General features: G+C 47.0%; 2 long non-coding RNA genes across 3 annotated transcripts in view; one reads left to right on the top strand and one right to left on the bottom strand.

The window, feature by feature from the left end:
- LOC143517339 (uncharacterized) lies at positions 1-4,210 on the bottom strand. The gene is made up of 3 exons (XR_013131926.1): positions 1,935-4,210; positions 1,339-1,454; positions 1-509 (listed from the first exon to the last, which is right to left on the bottom strand). It is a non-coding gene; the product is annotated as an uncharacterized LOC143517339 (long non-coding RNA).
- Positions 4,211-4,385: 175 nt separating this feature from the next.
- LOC143517338 (uncharacterized) overlaps positions 4,386-6,930 on the top strand; it is a 2,743-nt gene continuing 198 nt past the window's right edge. The window contains exons 1-3 of one of the 2 annotated variants that reach the window (XR_013131925.1): positions 4,386-5,000; positions 5,797-6,244; positions 6,509-6,930. The exon at positions 6,509-6,930 is cut by the window's right edge and continues 198 nt beyond it. This is a non-coding gene — a long non-coding RNA (uncharacterized LOC143517338). Of the gene's footprint in view, positions 5,001-5,621; positions 6,245-6,508 lie in introns of those variants that run through there. The other variant, XR_013131924.1, reaches the window with a different exon arrangement.

The raw sequence follows: 6,930 nt of genomic DNA, 5'->3' as shown, positions 1-6,930 counted from the left end.
ACCACCATAGCTGAGAGTTTGGCCACTGGTGTATGTAATATTGATGCCAACAAGGTTAACTGAGGTTAGGTGAAAGAACCATCACTCAAATCACACCTGACTTCCTGGAAACATTTGTTTATGTACATTGTTTTGTCAGAATATTGAATATCAGTATTGTTTTACATTGTCATATAAACTGTTATTTCAGACACATTTGTATACAATCTTGTTGTTGGCAGTGACAACACCAAGACTTTCAATGACCCCCAAAGTACAAAGCAAAACCTGAGGTAAACCTTCTTGAATGGACAAGGTGTCTTACAATAAAGAGCACGATTCCTGCTTCGTCTGTAAAACATGGTGTCACACCTGCCGTAAGAGCCTGGGGATCTGACCCCTATCTCACGCAGTTTAGAAGTGCACCGGAAAAACGAAGGTCTATAAAACAGATAAGTGGGAGGTACTCTGAAAACAGAAAAGTGGAAGGCGCTCCAAACTCCCGTCCAGTTGAGCCTGACTTTCGGTTCCTGGTGAAGGAGAAAAAACAACCGTAAACAACAGCCAAAAATGTTTCCTGAAAAGCTTTGGCAGAGTGTCCTGAAGGACATGTTGGTGGGTTGGTGGCTTGGCAAAGCTTTTGAATGTGGGCTGTATGTAGCCAAATTATTCTATTATTTTTCTTTAATTGCTTTAAATTAAAATACATTTGACTTCATCCTCTTGCTCTAAAAACGCTATTTTTCAGCCACCCTCATCAAAGTCCCACATTATGGTTTTGTTCCTCCGGTCCTCCATTCTAACCCTTGCTGCCCTTGTTTATTAGATGGCGGTTTTATGACAGCTCTTGTGACACTGTGACACCATTCCATAACAAAACGTTTTGTTCACAGGGCTAAAGGTCTCGTCTCTGTGAGGTCTCTACGTCTCCCCTCATGTGCTCATACAGGTTCACAAAGTGGCTAATCGGGGAGATTCGGGAGGATTCCGGATGGGCCGGCTCATGTCAATCTCTAGTTTGGGCCGATTGGGAGGGAAAATTTATTTTGGGCCGGATTTGGGCATGAAACTCCCGGGCTGAAAAAGTGGCCCACTCCGGCCCTGTAGGTTCATATTATAAATCGCCTTCATGCCAAGCCATTGCTGCTGCATTCACAACCTGCACTGCAGCTGCTTTTTGTGTATATGTGTATTGTAGTGCACTGAGAATTATTGCACATTTGCATTGAGAGTACTAGGCCTGAAATACATATTTCATTTACTGAACCTAATATGACATGAAATTTTTTTCAAATGGTTAAAAGTAGCTTCACCCAGCAAAACAAACAAGAAGGTGTTTGACTGTGACTTCAGATTGACCTTAAAATGTTTCTCGATTCCTTTACTGGTCCCTGAGCACGGTGGCCTCAGTAAGAGCTGGACACAGCCGGCACATGAACGGATCATACAGGTGCTCAGAGTCCGAGCTCCACTTCCTGTCAAGAGGAGACAGACAGATGAGAGTGAATGAACACAACAGAGAGAGAAGGAGGGAGGTATGATCTCTCTCTCTCTCTCTCTCTCTCTCTCTCTCTCTCTCTCTCTCTCTCTCCATGCTGTCAGATCGCTCAGTGGTGATTTCCATATCAATATTTGAGTGACACTAAATTATTTAGAGCCGTGCAGTGACACAACAGGGCGCGAAGCAGTGTGGCGCCTCTGCATCATCCCACATTGTTGTGTGTGTGTGTGTGTGTGTGTTGTGTGTGTGGTGTGTGTGTGTGTGGTGTGTGTGTGTGTGTGTGTGTGTGTGTGTAAATGGAGAATATGTGCTCTCTGTGTGGGATTTGTTTTTGCTTTTGCTCATCTCTCTCTTTTCGTTCATTTATCAAAATATCCAGCATTTTCATTTTCAATGATAATGACACATTCATTATATAAAACATTTACACTTAGTTTCATGATAAATGACGTACAGCACCGTGTGGAATTGAAGCCATTCCTTGTCCTGGTCTACATATGTGATTGGGTTTGCTGCATGGAGAGGGTGTGTCTCCGTGTTTGTGTTTGAGCAGGTCTGTGGCCCACAAACCGAGATGCATTCTGAGGTTGTGGTTATTTGCAGTAGATGCTGAGTTATACGTATGAGTAATGATGACTATCTCTGTGCTGACACCTACGCCAACAACCTAAATACGTAGCATGCAGGCATAGAGAGAGAGAGAGAGAGAGAGAGAGAGAGAGAGAGGGAGAGAGGGAGAGAGAGAGGGAGATAGAGGGAGAGAGAGAATGAAAGAGACAGAGTGAAAAGGAAGCCCGTATTACGGCTGTTGGAGGTGAATGACTGGAGTGGTGGGGCAGCTCCACTTAACCCCACCAACCTCGCCTCCGTCTCCATAACTGATCGCTCTCCTGTCACCTTGGCAACCTGTGATTGCTCAGCTCCGTTACTGGCCAGGTGCCGCCTCTTGTGCACAGCGGTGCCGAGCGTGTTTGGGAGGTTACAGCCCAGCCCGACACGCAGGTCCTTACATGCACCAATCTGCGTGCCTTTGTGTGTTTCTGAGCAAAAGTTAGCGTGCAAATCTTCTTTCTTTCTTTCTTTCTTTCTTTCAGTCTCTCTCTCTTTCCAGTGGTACACTCCTCCCCCGCCGTAGCTGCTGCTACAGGCTGCGTGTGTGTTACATTTTCATTGCCTTGTTTGTTGCACCAACAACTTCCTCTTCACAGTCTTCAAGACATCCTCCTCTGCCCCCCCCCCCTCCCTGGAGAGAAAAACTGAGAGCGAGGAAGAGAAAGAGCGATAGAGAGAGAGAGAGGGAGAGGGGGAGAGGAGAGAGAGAGACCGGGATCACCTTAGGCCATGATCTCAGTCTAATCCTGTTTGTCTTACAGGAGACGGCTTCTTTTGGGTTTGACATTAAACTCAATAAGATCGTATCAAGCTGGAGCTCCATGCTGCTGATTATCTTACAAGCCTGCAGCCCCAAACCCTCAGCTGGGCACAGCACTCTGCACAGTGATCCACTAATAAACACCAGCTTACGTGGAGCACGGGAGACCGTGCAGTGACAGCCAGCGGGAGATCGCAACAGAGGAGCGATCGTGATAACGACGTTTTTGTGTATTTTACATTTTTAGACTTCCTCAATCACTAAGCCTATTGCTGATACATGCTGATAGCATGCAGGGGTTGGGGGGGTTGTGAAGGGGAGAATCCCTTTTTTGCACTGGAATTTCCATCGAAACGTCTTCCCTCTAAAGGAGGACGCACCAGTGCAGCACATCTACTGTAAAGAATTGTCGTGCATTCCTTCCAGGGCACTAAAATATCAGTGTGTTGGCACGGTTGCCTTCTAGTCCTCTCAGCACCACCGTGGCCCTCGCTTACACTCTGCTGCCTTCACCCGGGTCCGGTCTGGGGAAATCATGCCGTGGTGTTAGTGAGGCTCTGAACTAACCGCTCTCTTCTCTTATAACTTCTCCAAGTCGGACTCTGGGAGTGTGATTGTTCTTGGAGAGTGCCCCGTGAGGTGCAAACGCTCCGCCCAGATCTCCACCCAAATCCACCCACCTCTTCCCCTTGCCAATGGGGCAGAGAGCTTCTCTGCTTGCCTAGGAGGGCATAGAAATGCCTGATCCTCCTGAAATGTAGAACAGGGGCGTGCACGTGTGCGCACATGAGTGCGCGTGTTTGCACGGCAGCGTGCGGCAGTGAGCGCACGTGAGTGCATGCGCGTGTGACACCGCAGGCCCCGCCCAGATGAGCATATCGATTTCTGGAGACTGCGGCTAAATAGCTTCCCGCCACTAACGTCGAAGGGCCCTGCCTAGAGAGGAAGGGGGGAATAATTGAATCAATTCTCGGGGACTGCTCTCGTTAGCATGCACTCAGAGCCTCGCAGAAGCCTGCCTCTCCCCCTACACACCACGTCCAGGCAGCTAAACAGGGCCCTTTTATGTGGGTCCGTGGCCCTATGAATGTACCATATGTCTCTATTACAACTCAAGCACTAAAGCGTCCTTACCAAGTGTTTCTTGACTGAGACTGCAAGTGCTGTATAAATTGATTGTAAGTCAGCTAAAGAGAACAAAACCATTCTGGCAAGCAGAGATTATTTTAGGCAGATTTGTGCTTGCAGTCGACTCGTGAGCGAACCGCAGGACAATCTGAAATGATGCAAACAGTGAACCTATACTAGACTGTAGACAACAGTGAAATTAACTTTAGTTATTTTTGAGAGAACCTACATGTTGCCTACAACATTATGTATATACAACATATATGTATATATATATATATATATATATATATATATATATACTATATATATATATATATATATATATATATATATATATATATATATACCTTGAAAAACCTTTTTTGATTTTGTTTTACACAATCAAATACAAAGCCTGTCAAAACAACAAAAAAGAGAAGTGTGTATTATTTATAGAGTGCCCTCATTCTAAACTCTGTCAGGCCAATAGCAGCATGTTCTGTCAAAATAAATAAATAAATCAGTGCAGGCCTGATCTTGTCAAACCCCTGTCGCCATAGAGACCCCGGTGGGTGCTCCAGCATTGGTCAAACAGCGCCGGGTCGTCGCCCATGAGGCACAGATCTCTCTCCCCACATGGAAAGTCACCAGCAGGGCGGCGCTGCACCCCCCCGCACTGCTGCTTGGTGTCGGTGCGCCCCCCCCCCGTCCCACAGGCTTGTTCCGAGCGTGGTTGCAGCAACGAACCCGGGAGCGCATGAGCCCTCGTCTCCGACGGCGCGAGTTCTTATCTGGGATCAGGCGTCAGATGCCACACTGGCCATGCTGGTCCGGATCCTCTGTGTCCCTGCCGGGTCCACACCTTAAGCTCCATCTGCTGCTACTGTGACTGAGCAGTCGGGCCCACCAGCACTCCGTGGCCCGGGGCTCCAGAGGGTGGACGCTCCTCTGACAGGAAGCGTTGGCTCTGGAGATCTCGGGGAGCTTTTCTTTGAGAGGCGGCGGAATTTGTAATGGGACTGACCTCCAGCCCTTCATGTGAGACTTCACGTAGCTCACTAGTGGATCCTCTCTCTCACCTTCTCTCTCTCACCTTCTCTCTCTCACCTTCTCTCTCTCTCTCTTGACCTTCTCTCTCTCTCTCTCTCTCTCTCTCTCTCTCCATCTCCCTCTCTTCTCTTGTCCTCTGTCTCTCACCCCATTGTCTAGTTTGCTTTCTCATAAGGGAGGAGGGGATGTCCTGAAAGAAGAACAAAATACAAAAACAGCTTTTCTCTCTCTCTCTCTCTCTCTCTCTCTCTCTCTCTCTCTCTGTCTCTCTCTCTCTCTCCTCTCTCACTCTCTCTCTCTCTGTCTCTCTCTCTGTCTCTCTCTCTCTCTCTCACTCTCTCTCTCTCTCTCTCTCACTCTCTCTCTTTCTCTCTCTCACTCTCTCTCTCTCTCTCTCTCTCACTCTCTCTCTCTCTCACTCTCTGTCTCTCTCTCTCTCTGTCTCTCTCTCTCTCTCTGTCTCTCTCTCTCTCTCTCTCTCTCTCTCTCTCTCTGTCTCTGTCTCTCTCTCTCTCTCTCTGTCTCTCTCTCTCTCTCTCCTCTCACTCTCTCTCTCTCTTCTCTCTCTCTCTCTCTCTCTCTCTCTCTCTCTCTCCCAGGCAAACACACACACACACACACACACACACACACACACACACACACACACACACACACACACACACACACACACACACACACACACACACACTCCTGATGAAGCTTAAGCATGTTGTGGAAGTGTGGCATTGCTCTGTCAGTCCGTCCTCCCCCCTTAATCACTTCCTCTTATTGTGAACGGCAGGAAGTAGAAGGCTAAAGAGAGAGAGTTTCCTCTCTAAACTGACAAGGACACACTCCTGCTACGAGGAGGCCACACCAGACCCGATCCACCGAGGTCCCAACATGACGCTCAAACACCATTGTTCATGCCACATCCGTGTGATCTGGAGAAGAAAACAGAATGGCAAGATGAAAACGGAGAATGAGGTGCAGTCTTTGACCTGGACACCAGCCAAGTTATTTCTCACACCAACCCACTTGGGCAACAGTTACCAGTTAAGGGTAGTTAAGGGTAGTTCAAATCACACTTAGGCCACATTTTCATTTGCCAGTTGCCACATTTTTTATTAGCATTTATCAGGCACTATTTTCCAGAGTGACTTAAATATATTTGTTAGTTCACCAACAGGTGTGTTCCTTGATGCCTTTGGGGTTGGGAGCATCTATGTGACGCTGATGAACTCTTGGGGGTGTGTATCTGATTACATCAGCATGCAAACAGGCAAAGTGAGAAAAAAAACTGCATAAATACTGCAAAAAAGATCCAAAAATGTAAATGTTATTTTTTTCTTGATTGAGTGTAAATGTAACTTATGGCCAAAGAGCACAGTAGCACAATGATCAGTGTAATTTACAATTAACAAACAAGAACCACTATCAAGTGGCTGTATTAGTAAATGCCTGAGCTTTCTGTAAGTACCGCTAAAGCAAAATGTAAATGCTTTGTTGGCCAGGGAACTGTCTGAAGTGTCTGGATGAGAAGGGAAAAGGTCACTTCCCCCGTTCCTGAGGGTCAAGGACACTAAGGTCCCCCACGAGGGTCCCGATGTGACAGCTTCAGCGTTTCCAGAGTCAACCCAAATTCAGCCACACACAGGCACCGAGCATTTCTCTCGTATTCTCAAACTGCGTGCTGGTAAAGAAAGCCGAGTTGTCTTCGCATAGACGAGACGTGATGACGTTGGGCCACAGCTTAAATCAACAGGTCTTCATTCAGCTATCAGCCAATGGCTGCAAAATTGATCCGCCATTGAGCTCAAAGGCGTTACTGTGTTGACAAAACTGCTGAAATACTTAAACACTGTCGTGGGTTATTTCTGTTTGTATGAACCTAAATGAATAATTTGAATGTCCTTGTTCATAGAATATTACAAAT

Source organism: Brachyhypopomus gauderio, chromosome 6 (assembly GCF_052324685.1).
Source record: "Brachyhypopomus gauderio isolate BG-103 chromosome 6, BGAUD_0.2, whole genome shotgun sequence".
NCBI classification, from domain to species: domain Eukaryota; kingdom Metazoa; phylum Chordata; class Actinopteri; order Gymnotiformes; family Hypopomidae; genus Brachyhypopomus; species Brachyhypopomus gauderio.
The sequence above is the reverse complement of the archived record's forward strand: the minus strand, read 5'-3'. Positions and strand labels throughout refer to the sequence as shown.